Raw genomic sequence first — 15,549 nt, 5'->3', positions numbered from 1 at the left:
AATCTTGTTTGGTGAGATGTCTGTTTAAATCTTTTCCTCAGTTTTTAATTAGATTGTTTATTTTCTTACTGAGTTTTAATTGCACATATGATTTTAGTTTCCTTGAGTACATACCTAAGAATGGAATCCTGGCTCATATAGTAACTCTATGTTTAACTTTTTGTGGACGTGCTAAACTGTTTTTCAAAGCAGCTTTACCACTGTAATGTTACCATTGACAATGTATAAGGATTCCAATTTCTCCACATCATAGGCAACACTCATTATTATTAGTCTTTTTTGTTATAGCCATCCAAGTGAGTACGAAGTGGCATCTCATTGTGGTTCTGATTTGCATGTAGTCAATGATGTCTTTTCCTTTAAAAAAAAATTCCACCAACCTGTGCCTTTTAGTTAGAATGTTTATTTCATTTACATTTAATGAAATTAATAAGGTATGATTTATATTGATCCATTTGCTATTTGTTCTACATATATCTCATGTCTTTCTTACTGTTCTACATTTTCTCTTGTAATGTTTTACTGTGTTAGATTTTTCTAGTATACCATTTTCTTTGTCATTTATTTTATGTATTTATTATTTTCTTAATGGTTGCCTTAGAAATTACAATTAACATATTAATTTACAACAATCTAGCCAGATTAATACAAACTGAATTTCAATCATACAAATCTTTGCTCCTATGTAGTTCCACCCACTTGCTGCTATTATTGTCATACAAATTATATATTTTTACATTGTATATATTTATAATTTTTGCAGTTTTGTTTTCATTATATAGAGGAAAATATTACAAATAATACTTTTATAGCATCCTTTATATAGTAATACTTATACTGGTGCTCTTCATTTCTTCATGTGGACTTAAGTTACCATGTTGTGTTCTTTTCAGTTCACTGAGAAAGATTCCTTTTGTATTTACTGAGGGGCAGGTCTAGTAATGACCAGTTCTCTCCATTTTTGTTTACCTTGCAATGTCTTAATTACTCCTTTATTTCTGAAGGACAATTTGCTGGATATAGAATTCTTGGATCTATAGAACTGTTGGTTCAGTTCTTGGTTGACAGTCTTTCTTTCAGCACTTTGCATAAGTCAATTCACTGCCTTATGGCCTCCATGTATTTTTAAAAGAGTTTATTTATTTATTCATGAAAGACACACGGAGAGAGAGGCAGAGACATAGGCAGAGGGAGAAGCAGGCTCCTTGCAAGGAGTCTGATGTGGGACTTGATCCTGGATCCTGAGATCATGCTCTGAGCCAAAGGCAGACACTCAACCACTGAGCCACCCAGGTGCCCCAGCGTCCTTGATTTTTGATGAGGAATCAGTTATGAGTCTTATTGAGGATCTCTTGTATGTGGTGAGTTATCTCTTGCATTTGCAAGATTCTCTTCTTGTCTTTGGCCTAGATAGTTTTATTATGATGTATTGAAAAGTTGTTTGCACTTGGTGAGCTCTGAGGTAGGTCAAATGAAAGTGGCTTTCCAGGGAATGGACAGACACATCAAATAATGACAGTTCTTTGGGAATTGGGCTTTTGAGTATCTCCAACTCTGTTCTGCTACTTCCAGGGGGTTATTAAGATACTAGTTTCACTGGGATTGTAAGGCTGTTGGTGTTCAAAACTATAGCAGAGTTGGAAGAGTAGGATAGAAATAGACCAAGTTAAAATACTATAGTTTCTCTCTTCCTACTGAGATTCAGCCATTTTTCTTGAATTTATGTTCCCTATATTGTTACAAGCTTTTTTTTTAGATCTCATTTATTTATTTGACAGAGAGACAGCGAGAGAGAATGAGAGAGTGTGCACAAGCAGGGGGAGCTGCAGAGGGAAAGAGAGAAGCAAGCTCCCCACTGAGCAGGGAGCCTGATGCAGGGCTCCATCCCAGGACCCTGGGACCCTGAGATAATGATCTGGGCCAAAGGTGGATGCTTAACCAGCTGAGCCACCCAAGTGCCCCTGCTGCAAAGTTTTGTGTAATTTCCAGGGTTCTGAAAAAGGTGATTTTTTTACAATTTTTTTTCTAATGATATTACTGCTTTTATCGAAGAGAGAGTTTTGAAAATCTTTACTTCTTCATTCCTATTGACATCACCTCCTGATGCTTTAAAGAGGCCTTGTATATCCTACTGAAGCTTTTTCAGGTGGGATATTGTCTGATTAAAAGAAGGGGTATTATTCAGGATTATGTAATAGATCTGTTTCGCAAGAAGCAGAGCCTGAGATGAGAATCCCTATGCCAGTAATTTATTAAGGAAAGGCTCCCAGGAGAAACCACTGAAGACTGAGTGAAGCAGACCAGATAAGAGAAGGAAGCCCAAGAAAGAGTATGATTTTAGATTAAGTTTCAGCCTCAGCCCTATTCTGCAGAGGGCCTCTGAAATGTAAGTTATGTCTCATTGTTTGTATCTCCTTGGGACAAGTCAGGTCATATTATGGGCTGAGTTGTGTCACCTGAAGTGACACAACTTATATGTTGAAGTCATAACCTTTACTTCAGAAAGTGACTGTTTGGAGATAGTGTCTTTAAAGAGGTAATTAAGTTAAAATGAGGTCATATGGGCAGGTCCTGATCCAATATGACTGCTGTCCTTATAAAATGAGATTAGGACATGGAAACACACATAGGGATAATTATGTGAAGATGCAGGGAGGAGACAACCCAAGGACATCAGGTTAGAAGAACCAATCCCCTGGACATCTTAATTTTAGACTCAGGCTCCAGAATTGTGAGAAAATAAATTTCTGCTATCAAAACCATTCAGTCTGTGATAATTTGTTATGGCAATTCTAGCAAACTAAGATAGTAGTTTTCATACTTCTACACCTGTCAGTCATTTGTCAAGTATTGCTTATGGGAGCATCAGTTTCCAGGTACTACCAGCTCCTTTTACCTGTTTGCAAAGTAGCTTTATAGTCAGAAAGCCGTCCTTCCAAAGAAAGTTGCAAGAGTTGCTTTTAGAAATAAAAGTACACAGAAGCTAGGAGAAGGAATCATGGCACTGGTGAATGGAATCTGAGTAGAGCATGGACAGTGTCTACCACGGGGTTTTGGTTCTAAATAAGAAAAATCAATCCTTACTGTTTTAAGCAAAAAGTAAGCATAGTATATTAATTAGGTCATAATTTCTAGGAAACTAGAGAAAGAGGTACCAGGATCATATAGCAATGACCAGTGTCTCAAATAACCAATGAGAAATTGTCAAGTGGAGATACCACGATAAACACTTTAATACTGGATATTAAGCACCAGCATAGAATTTCTGTTCACTGTTGTCCCTAGAAACTGGGAGTAACAAGCCATAATGAATTTGGGTCAAGGCATCTTTCTTTGTGCTACCAACTTCAAATTCAGTGTTTGGCTTTGATAGGCATGTTCTTAGCTCATCTTTAAGGAAGGCTGCTAAAGTGAGACTTTTATACAAAAAAAGTGACTATGATTTTAGACCAGGATTGACAAAATGAGGAGTTTCCCAAACCAGAAAGTATATTCAGAGCTACTGGGCATCCACAAGGTATGATAAATATCCATCCACCAGAGAAGGTTTTTTCAAGAAGAGTTCTTCACCCAAATTTAAATGAAAAATTGAAGAGACAGTGTAGGTGTTTGTTGACTTATGATGATGAGTTAAAACTGTTGACTAAGACTAAGTTGTAAATGAAGGAGGTCATCTGTTGTGCTCTTTGAGTGACCATGCTCCTTTTCATACATAATTTTTGGGCACACTATTTTATTTTTGTGAGAATTCTTTCAGATTTGCCTTGTCCTCTCACTTGCTCTGTATAAAAGCTTCTAGACCTTCAGGCATTCTTTGCATATCATCAAAGATAATTTCTATTCTGTATTTCTTATGGGAAAACGGGTATCTTTTTCATACATTTCTCTCCAACATCGGGCTGTTTCCTGGTGCCTTCTTGCTATAAATGTTCCCACACAGTGACTGTATCACTTTAGAATAAGAAAATATAGGGAATAGGGGATCCCTGGGTGGCGCAGCGGTTTGGCGCCTGCCTTTGGCCCAGGGCGCGATCCTGGAGACCCGGGATCGAATCCCACATCGGGCTCCCGGTGCATGGAGCCTGCTTCTCCCTCTGCCTATATCTCTGCCTCTCTCTCTCTCTCTCTGTGACTATCATAAAAAAAAAATTAAAAGAAAATATAGGGAATATAATTATTTTTCTCCAAATATTGGGAGGTTTTATTGAGTTTGTGGTTCCCCTCAGCTTCAGGGTAGCATGCTATTCTCAAATCCATCTATTCTCAATTAAGAACTCCTCCTAGATCAGCCCCTCTCCTTCCCTATCACCCTTAAAAACTATGTTTCATACCACATAGCAAGGGCACTGTAAAAGGAATAGGAGAAATGAGTTCCTGATCTAATATTAAATTCTAATTCAAGGGAATTCTCTCCTTAAAATCTCCTGAGATATTGACATTTTCTATATATAGGTAAAAGTTTTAGATGGATCTATTGCTTTTGACATTGTGGCATTAATGGAATCTCCCATGTCGATGAATACCACATTTATATAAAACATACCTATCAAGGGAAAAGGTGAAAGTAAAATAAAATTCTATTTTCTAGTGGTCCTATTTAACCAACAAATGTGAAGGATATTTGTTGGCTACAATGGTGCCCACACCCAGGAAAGATGTGGAAAAATATACCGACTAAAGGGCATTTGATTCTGTATCTTCATCATGTATTCTGGGCCATGTATTCCAGTCACAGTTTATGTTTGTAACATATCCTGGTAAGCTAGAGTTACTTAACTCTATAGATGTCAAATGGATCAAGTCAGTAATAAGCATGAGACCACTGAATAAAAGGAATCAGACATCAAAGGCATGGACCCTGTACCAGTAGAGTATTGAAATGGAGAAGGATGGCCAAGTACATAGTAGTTGGCAAATATGGTGCTGATGGCTTACAGAGATACAGGTTGATTCCTAGGTAGGTGGGCAATAAGAAAGACAGAAGTGAGACACCCAGAGATAGAGAAAATAAAGCCATTTATTTTATCTCTCTGTTGAGATATATTATTTGATATCAAAACCCTTGTTACATGGAATATTACATGTGAGTGTGTTGTAGGACACACAGAGTTCTAAAAAAAAAAGCAGCTTTATGAATGGTTGTTACAGAAATTTGTTCTCCACATTAGTCAGGATAGGTTAGGCTATGCTATGGTAACAAACCCTAAAATACCTGTGGCTTTACTTAGTAAAATATGACTGCTCTCTTCAGTAGCTCTTTCAAATGGTGGCTCAGTAACCTAAAATGTTTCCAGATAGAGGCTATGTCATGTGGAACAAAGGACTCCCAATATAATCACTAAAGGAGAAGAGAGGCTGGGGGAACATGAAGCATGCTTTAAAATAATCTTTCTTTCTTCAAGTTACATATAACGGACCAGAAGTCAGTGAGATGATCCCAGCCTAATAGTGGTAAGTAGCCTGCCCATGTGCTCTGGAAGAAGACATGGAGTCATTATCTCTGCCTCCGTTTTTAAGACTGTGAGGGAAAAAATGCTGTATTGGCATGGTGCATATGTGAAAGTCCCTGCAAAGGCTTCATTGCCAAAATAAAGAAGAATCTTATTGGTGATTGGAGACAGAAGGTTTAACTTTAAAAATATATCAGCACTTGATGTTCTTAATAGACTTATGAACTACTTGAGCTAATGAGCATCTCAGACCTCACATAGAGAAGGATACATGAAAAAAAAAGAATAATTTGGGCCAACACTATTAAAATTCTCATATTAACAACTAATGCATTTTTGCTATAGAATTTCCATCTACTATTGTTACTAACTTTAAATTATCTGAGCTGAAGTTTTAGCCTCTGTAGGGGTTCACATAGCTTCTAAGTTCCTTTCCACTTGTATCATTCACTGATGCCATGCTCTTTCTTTTTCTTTCTTTCTTTCTTTCTTTCTTTCTTTCTTTCTTTCTTTTCTCTCTCTCTCTCTCTCTCTCTCTCTTTCTTTCTTTTGACATTTGATGGTAAATATGATATAAACTCTGTAGTTGACAAGAGAATTTTTATTTGGGAAGAAAATTGTTCAGGGTTGAAACAAAAAATTATTTCCCAATCTTGTGTTTCGTATTTACCAGCATTGGATTTTTAAAGATTCCATTTGCCATCTGTTATTTTCTTTACACCAGTAATCACACATATATATTTTTCCTATTATTGAAATACTAATTTGTTTTTGGAGTGATTTATTCAAAATATAAAATTCACATTCTGAGGAATCCGTATACTCTGTTGTCTATCGTTTTCACTTTATGTTTTTTACTTTTCTTGCAATACTGTTACTCTTTTGGACTTAGAATTTGTAAAATAAAGGTGTATGGATTTTGCATGAGTATGAATCAAAGGTATTAATCCATGAAATGGAAGGCAGATACTCACTTGAAGTTTAACCTAGTTTGTGGATATGTGAGTGTACTCTGTTTCTGTTGTCAGTTCTCTGAACAGACGTGTGGAGTTAATTCCACATTTTATTACTTCTGTGACCTCTTAAATAACTTGTCTCTCTGTGCATTAGTTTTCTCATCAGTAAAATGAGATTATTGTAGTATGTATTCAGTGGAGTAGTAAAGATCAAAGGAGAAAGTGATTGGCAAGTTCTTAATATGATTATTCTGGTTAACAAAAATTAAGTATTATGATGCTAGTCATTAATATCATTTAATTTGATATCAATTAATTGCAAGATGCTAGCTAGTATTATTTTTTGTTAAGCCCAATATAAACATCTATGTTTTTATGGAGAATATGCCAAATTCTTCCACTGCAGCATAAATCTTAGCCCAATCTTTCAGGGGTAAGGGTGGAGACTCTTCCTCTTCCTGGCTCTACCCAGAGGGAGTAGTAAGGACACTGTTGTTACTCTTTTGCCAGATCTGGTTAAAATGATATCTCAGTTTAATTGTGTGTGTTGTGTAAGGTCTTCCCATCTCATATGGCACCAGATACATAACAAGTATGTAATAACTATGTTGAATGAATTGGCACATTTATACCCACTTAGAAAGAAGGAACTTGCTTCTGAAATTATTTTCCCCTGGTATACAATCATATTATCCTAACACTCATTATGTAAATTTAGAAATTCAGCATTCTGGTAACCATAGCTCATCCATCTTGAAAGCAGATCAATCAACTTCCACGTCAAACCCTCCAAGGGAAGCATCATAAAAGAAAAAAAGTGAAAATGGTTGACCTCAAGTGAGCAGAAGAAAACCTACCTTCTGGTAGCTTCAGGTACTCATTGGCTTGTTGATGACCATCGTTGGCTTATAGATGACCATCTTTTTGCTGTGTTTCTTCACATCATCTTTTCTCAGTGCCTGTCTGTATCTTAATTTCCCCTTTTTAATAAGGATACCATCATTTTGGATCAGGACCTCTCTTAATGACCTCATTTCAACTTGATTATCTCTGTGAAGACACAAGGTTACGATTTCATCATATCTTTTGGGGGAGGCATTCACTAATAAATCAGATGTAAGCTTTATGAGTGCTTATTGCATTAGAAGTGATTTAATCCATTGGAAATTGTTTGAAAAGTATATAAGATTTTCACACCTGCAGGGTGTTATCGTTATTATTGTTAGAAGGGGGTAGTCATTTGTTTACAACTGAACCTGAACATTGAATAGATTATATACCACTTTAATTTAAACAAAATGCACTCAGTAAATGAATCTTTAGGCTACTATTAAATCTTTGCCTCATTTTTTCTGCTGAGAAAAAGTTTTGTAATTCTGTTTTCAATAAAGAATAATCAGTCCTGAAAACAAGATTCACGTAGAGTTAATGAAATCTAAATGGAATGAGCTCATTTTGCCACTGTTAAGTTAGAGATATATCTACATGTTCTGCCCCAGTCCCCACTGTTATTCATTGTATTATTTTGCCCATCTTCATAAAGAGATGGCCATTCTCTCAAAAACTCCAGAAACATGACAAAAATGAATATCTTAATCTAATTTTGTTATGATAGTTTCAAATAGAACCTTGGAAAGCCTCAAAGATAGTTCATGATTCTCATTCTGTAACATGATGAGCACAAGTATTAGATCTGCAAGCATGGTTTTTCCCTAATCAAAGTAGGGGAGCGGGAGAAGTCTCTGAAGGCAAATGAAATCCCCCAGCAGTGGTTACAGCTGTGGCTGCATCAGCAGGTGACTTACAATGATAGAACACAGACTTAAAGCCAACAAACAAACAAACAAACAGGACACTGGAGCCTACTTTTGGTGATCCCAGAACTGGTTTTATCCCAACAACATGGTGGTCAGTTGAGGTGAGAGACTAATAGATGGTATTAAGGCTTTAGAGCTCAGAAAACCCCATTAGAAATCCCATTATATTCCTGTTTTGAATTAACCCACAAGACTGAGACCATAACTCAGATAACTCTTGAATGGTCATCTTGCAGTTAATTTTTCACATCAGTTGAACAGTATTTGGAGTTTGTGGCACAGAAGCAAGCACTTCTGTGTTGGCCCTTAAGTGTTTCTATGTTGGCCCTTCTTTCCAGTCTCTTTGATGCTAGAGTTATTAACAAGATGGCAGCTGTGTAGAATCAGGAAGTGTCTACCTTATATATTAATATAATCCAAGAATATACTGAAGCCATCTTTCCACTGGGCAACTCTGCACTGAGGGTCACTCTTCTCTTCTCTCCAATAATGAATGTAATTTGGCTCACAGATCAGTAAAAAAGCATCAATCCATTTGGTCAGAACCAGAAATATGATGTTACTATACTAATTGGGTGGTGTTGCTTTTTAAAGTAAACTCTCAAGAACTATATTTTGGAAAGGATGGGAAAAGTAATTGTGGGTAATCCTTGAGTCTCTGGGCATGGCCTTTTTGTGTTTCCTCTCTGCAAGAGCAGAGAGATTTTAACAGATAATAGGGAATTAAATAGAAACATCATCTAATAAGTATGATGTGTGCCGTCACTGTTAATTCAAACATAATAAACAATGACTGAACAATAATGGTTGCATACAGAGGTCTGCCATATGCTCATTCTGGATGAATGTTGCAGGATGCTTCCTTAAATATGGATGCCATGAGATAGCCAACAGCACTCCAAATAATCAGATTTTCTGCTGCTCTCAGAGTCTCATAGGGATTTTTGCTTTTTCAGTTAGTTGAACCATAAAAATGAAATCAGATCCTAAAGGGTTTTATAGATGGTAGGCAGTGAGAGAAGGAAGGAGGGGGCAGATAAGGAGAGTGGAAGGGAAAGCAACAAAGGGAAGAGAACTAAACCCTAATGCTATTTTTCCCTAGATCAGAAGAAGCATCTTCTGAATTAGAAACAATCTGTTTACCACTCCTTTTTCTCCTCATCTGAAGACAAATTAACTTTGGCTTTTAGAAAGCTAACATGCTAATGGCACATAGTATATATATATATATATATATATATATATATATATATATATATATTGGTATTACATAGTATATTTAAATGGACATTTCTTTCTTTATAACATTCTAATGTCTAATTAAAGTCCAAATTACAATGTATTCTGATATGTAAGTTAAGCTAGATGGATCCATTTATAAGATTCTATGAAACTGGTTGATGCAATTAGTCTAAATGAACTGATGGACTGTGGAATGTTTTCTTATTTGTTCAAAAGTATTGGCTGTTTCATCTGAGAGAAGAAGAGGGATAAGCCCTATTTTGAAGTACAAATGACATTAGATTTTGACAGATTGTATAGGTTGAAGTGTCGACTTTATTACTTTTAGTCTTGAATAGGACCATGAAACACTCAGAAACGTACTTTTTCTTACTCATCTATATGGTAGGGATGCGTGAGAATTCTATGAGGTTATGTAAGTTAAAGCACTTTGTGACCTGTAAGATATTAGACTCTGCTACTCAAAGAATGTGTGTAGATTAGCAGCATTGGCATCATCTGGGAACCCATGAGAAGTGCAGAATCTCAGGCTCAACCCAGAACTACTGAATTAGAATCTGTACCTCAATAAGATCCTCAATTAATTTATATGCATATTAGAATTTGAGAACTATTTTGTTGTGCCTATATTAAGTTTGAGTATATTATAAAAATATTATTCCAAAAGAGTAAAACTTTGGAAACCTAACCTATTTGTTGGGTATAATCTTATAATCTTTGGAAAGAAGAGGTTAATGACAAACGTCATGCAAAAGAAAAAACAGTCTGAACTAAAAGTGATTTCAGGAGGAGGGGCAAGACGGCGGAAGAGTAGGGTCTCCAAATCACCTGTCCACACCAAATTACCTAGATAACCTTCAAATCATCCTGAAAATCTACAAATTCGGCCTGAGATTTAAAGAGAGAACAGCTGGAATGCTACAGTGAGAAGAGTTCGTGCTTCTATCAAGGTGGGAAGACGGGAAAAAAGAAATAAAGACACAAAAGGCCTCCAAGGAGGAGGGGCCCCGCGAGGAGCCGGGCTGAGGCCGGGGCGAGTGTACCCTGCACAGGAGAGCCCTGTCCCGGAGAAGCAGGAGCTGCACCAACCTTCCCTGCGGAAAGGGGCTCGCAGGGAGGTGGAGCAGGACCCAGGAGGGCGGGGATGCCCTCGGGCTCCCTGGGACACTAACAGGCACCTGCGACCAGGGAGAGTGCGCCGAGCTCCCTAAGGGCTGCAGCGCTCGGCGGGACCCGGAGCAGCTGGGAGGGACTCGGGCGGCCAGCTCCGCAGAGGGGGCTGCGGGGCAGGAGCGCGAATCCAACAGCGCAGGCCCCGGAGCACTGAGCGCCGGAGACACAGCCCAGGATCCAGCCTCCCCCGGGACAGGCAGAGGCCGGGAGGGCCCAGGACAGCGAGGACGCTCCTGCCCCGAGCTGAGCAGATCAGCGGCCCCGCCCCGGAGCCTCCAGGCCCTGCAGACCAAGAGCTCCGCAGTTACTGCAGGAGCTGACTCCAGGGCTCCAGAGCTGGCCGCCACTGTGGTTGTTCCTCCTGGGGCCTCACGGGGTAAACAACCCCCACTGAGCCATGCACCAGGCAGGGGGCAGAGCAGCTCCCCCAAGTGCTAACACCTGAAAATCAGCACAGCAGGCCCCTCCCCCAGAACACCAGCTAGACGGACAAGTTCCAGGGAAAGTCAAGGAACTTAAAGTATACAGAATCAGAGGATACTCCCCCGTGTTTTTTGTTTTTGTTTTTGTTTTTGTTTTTTCTTTTTGATTTCTGATTGCTTCCCCTACCCCTTTTTTTCAACTTTCTTTCTTTTTCTTTCTCTCTTTCTTCTCTTTTTTCCTTTTTTTTCTTCCTTTTTTCTTTTTTCTTTTTCTCTTTTCTTTCCTTCTCTCTCTCTCGTTTTCTCCTTTTCCCAATACAACTTGTTTTTGGCCACTCTGCACTGAGCAAAATGACTAGAAGGAAAACCACACCTCAAAAGAAAGAAACAGTCCTCTCTCCAACAGTTACAAAATCTGGATTACAATTCAATGTCAGAAAGCCAATTCAGAAGCACTGTTATACAGCTACTGGTGGCTCTAGAAAAAGCATAAAGGACTCAAGAGACTTCATGACTGCAGAATTTAGAGCTAATCAGGCAGAAATTAAAAATCAATTGACTGAGATGCAATCCAAACTAGAAGTCCTAACAACGAGGGTTAAGGTAGAAGAAGGAGTGAGTGACATAGAAGACAAGTTGATGGCAAAGAGGGAAGCTAGGAAAAAAGAGACAGACAATTAAAAGACCTAGAAGACAGATTAAGGGAAATAAACGACAGCCTGAGGAAGAAAAACCGACGCTTATTTGGGATTCCCGAGGGCGCCGAAAGGGACAGAGGGCCAGAATATGTATTTGAACAAATACTAGCTGAAAACTTTCCAAATCTGAGAAAGGAAACAGGCATTCAGATGCAGGAAACAGAGAGATCCCCCCTAAAATAAATAAAAACCGTTCAACACCTCGACATTTAATAGTGAAGCTTGCAAATTACAAAGATAAAGAGAAGATCCTTAAAGCAGCAAGAGACAAGAAATACCTGACTTTTATGGGGAGGAATATTAGGGTAACAGCAGACCTCTCCACAGAGACCTGGCAGGCTACAAAGGGCTGGCAGGATATATTCAGGGTCCTAAATGAGAAGAACATGCAACCAAGAATACTTTATCCAGCAAGGCTCTCATTCAGAATGGAAGGAGAGATAAAGAGCTTCCAAGACAGGCAGGAACTGAAAGAATATGTGACCTCCAAACCAGCTCTGCAAGAAATTTTAAGGGGGACTCTTAAAATTCCCCTTTAAGAAGAAGTCCAGTGGAACAATCCACAAAAACAAGGACTGAATAGATATCATGATGACACTAAACTCATATCTGTCAATAATCACTCTGAACGTGAATGGGCTTAATGACCCCATCCAAAGGCGCAGGGTTTCAGACTGGATAAAAAAGCAGGACCCATCTATTTGCTGTCTACAAGAGACTCATTTTAGACAGAAGGACACCTACAACCTGAAAACAAAAGGTTGGAGAACCATTTACCATTCAAATGGTCCTCAAAAGAAAGCAGGGGTATCCATCCTTATATCAGATGAACTAAAATTTACCCCGAAGACTGTAGTGAGAGATGAAGAGGGACACTATATCATACTTAAAGGATCTATCCAACAAGAGGACTTAACAATCCTCAATACATATGCCCCGAATGTGGGAGCTGCCAAATATTTAAACCAATTAGTAACCAAAGTGAAGAAATACTTAGATAATAATACACTTATACTTGGTGACTTCAATCTAGCTCTTTCTACTCTCGATAGGTCTTCTAAGCACAACATCTCCAAAGAAACGAGAGCTTTAAATGACACACTGGACCAGATGGATTTCACAGATATCTACAGAACTTTACATTCAACTCAACTGAATACACATTCTTCTCAAGTGCACATGGAACTTTCTCCAGAATAGACCACATACTGGGTCACAAATCGGGTCTGAACTGATACCAAAAGATTGGGATCATCCCCTGCATATTCTCAGAGCATTATGCCGTGAAATTAGAACTAAATCACAACAAGAAGTTTGGAAGGACCTCAAACACGTGGAGGTTAAGGACCATCTTGCTAAAAGATGAAAGGGTCAACCAGGAAATTAAGAAATAATTAAAAAGATTCATGGAAACTAATGAGAATGAAGATACAACTGTTCAAAATCTTTGGGATGCAACAAAAGCAGTCCGGAAGGGGAAATACATCGCAATACAAGCATCCATTCAAAAACTTGAAAGAACTCAAATACAAAAGCTAACCTTACACATAAAGGAGCTAGAGAAAATACAGCAGATGGACCCTACGCCCAGCAGAAGAAGAGAGTTAATAAGGATTCGAGCAGAACTCAATGAAATCAAGACCAGAAGAACTGTGGAACAGATCAACAGAACCAGGAGTTGGTTCTTTGAAAGAATTAATAAGATAGATAAACCATTAGCCAACCTCATTAAAAAGAAGAGAGAGAGGACTCAAATTACAAAATCATGAATGAGAAAGTAGAGATCACTACCAACACCAAGGAAATACAAACGATTTTAAAAACATATTATGAACAGCTATATGCCAATAAATTAGGCAATCTAGAAGAAATGGACGCATTCCTGGAAAGCCACAAACTACCAAAACTGGAACAGGAAGAAGTAGAAAACCTGAACAGGCCAATAACCAGGGAGGAAATTGAAGCAGCCATCAAAAACCTCCCAAGACACCAGAGTCCAGGGCCAGATGGCTTCCCAGGGGAATTCTATCAAGTGTTTAAAGAAGAAACCATACCTATTCTACTAAAGGTGTTTGGAAAGATAGAAAGAGATGGAGTACTTCCAAATTCGTTCTATGAGGCCAGCGTCACCTTAATTCCAAAACCAAAGACCCCACCAAAAAGGAGAATTACAGACCAATATCCCTGATGAACATGGATGCAAAAATTTTCAACAAGATACTAGCCAATAGGATCCAATAGTACATTAAGAAAACCATTCACCATGACCAAGTAGGATTTATCCCCGGGAAACAAGGCTGGTTCAACACTCATAAAACAATCAATGTGATTCATCATATCAGCAAGAGAAAAACCAAGAACCATATGATCCTCTCATTAGATGCAGAGAAAGCATTTGACAAAATACAGCATCCATTCCTGATCAAAACTTTTCAGAGTGTAGGGATAGAGGGAACATTCCTTGACATCTTAAAAGCCATCTATGAAAAGCCCACAGCAAATACCATTCTCAATGGGGAGGCACTGGGAGCCTTTCCCCTAAGATCAGGAACAAGACAGGGATGTCCACTCTCACCACTGCTATTCAACATAGTACTGGAAGTCCTCGCCTCAGCAATCAGACAACAAAAAGACATTAAAGGCATTTAAATTGGCAAAGAAGAAGTCAAACTCTCCCTCTTCGCCGATGACATGATACTCTACATAGAAAACCCAAAAGCCTCCACACCAAGATTGCTAGAACTCATACAGCAATTTGGCAGCGTGGCAGAATACAAAATCAATGCCCAGAAATCAGTGACATTTCTATACACTAATAATGAGGCTGAAGAAAGAGAAATTAAGGAGTCCATCCCATTTACAATTGCACCCAAAAGCATAAGATACCTAGGAATAAACCTAACCAAAGAGGTAAAGGATCTATACCCTAAAAACTATAGAACACTTCTGAAAAAAATTGAGGAAGACACAAAGAGATGGAAAAATAATCCATGCTCATGCATTGGCAGAATTAATATTGTGAAAATGTCAATGTTACCCAGGGCAATTTACATGTTTAATGCAATCCCTATCAAAATACCATGGACTTTCTTCAGAGAGTTAGAACAAATTATTTTAAGATTTGTGTGGAATCAGAAAAGATCCCGAATAGCCAGGGGAATTTTAAAAAAGAAAACCATAGCTGGAGGCATCACGATGCCAGATTTCAGGTTGTACTACAAAGCTCTGGTCATCAGGACAGTGTGGGACTGGCACGAAAACAGGCACATTGATCAATGGAACAGAATTGAGAATCCAGAAGTGGACCCTGAACTTTATGGTTAACTAATATTTGATAAAGGAGGAACGTCTATCCACTGGAAGAAAGACAGTCTCTTCAGTAAATGGTGCTGGGAAAATTGGACATCCACATGCAGAAGAATGAAACTAGACCACTCTCTTGCACCAGACACAAAGATAAACTCAAAATGGATGAAAGATCTAAATGTGAGACAAGATTCCATCAAAATCCTAGAGGAGAACACAGGCAACACCCTTTTTGAACTCGGCCACAGTAACTTCTTGCAAGATACATCCACGAAGGCAAAAGAAACAAAAGCAAAAATGAACTATTGGGACTTCATCAAGATAAGAAGCTTTTGCACAGCAAAGGATAAAACTAAAAGACAACCTACAGAATGGGAGAAGATATTTGCAAATGACGTATCGGATAAAGGGTTAGTTTCCAAGATCTATAAAGAATTACAAAGCTCAAAGACTTTCCCAAAATCTTGGAAATAAAGAGCACCGAG

The sequence above is a fragment of the Vulpes vulpes genome, chromosome 2 (genome assembly GCF_048418805.1).
Source record: "Vulpes vulpes isolate BD-2025 chromosome 2, VulVul3, whole genome shotgun sequence".
Taxonomy (NCBI): Eukaryota; Metazoa; Chordata; class Mammalia; order Carnivora; family Canidae; genus Vulpes; species Vulpes vulpes.
The sequence above is the reverse complement of the archived record's forward strand: the minus strand, read 5'-3'. Positions refer to the sequence as shown.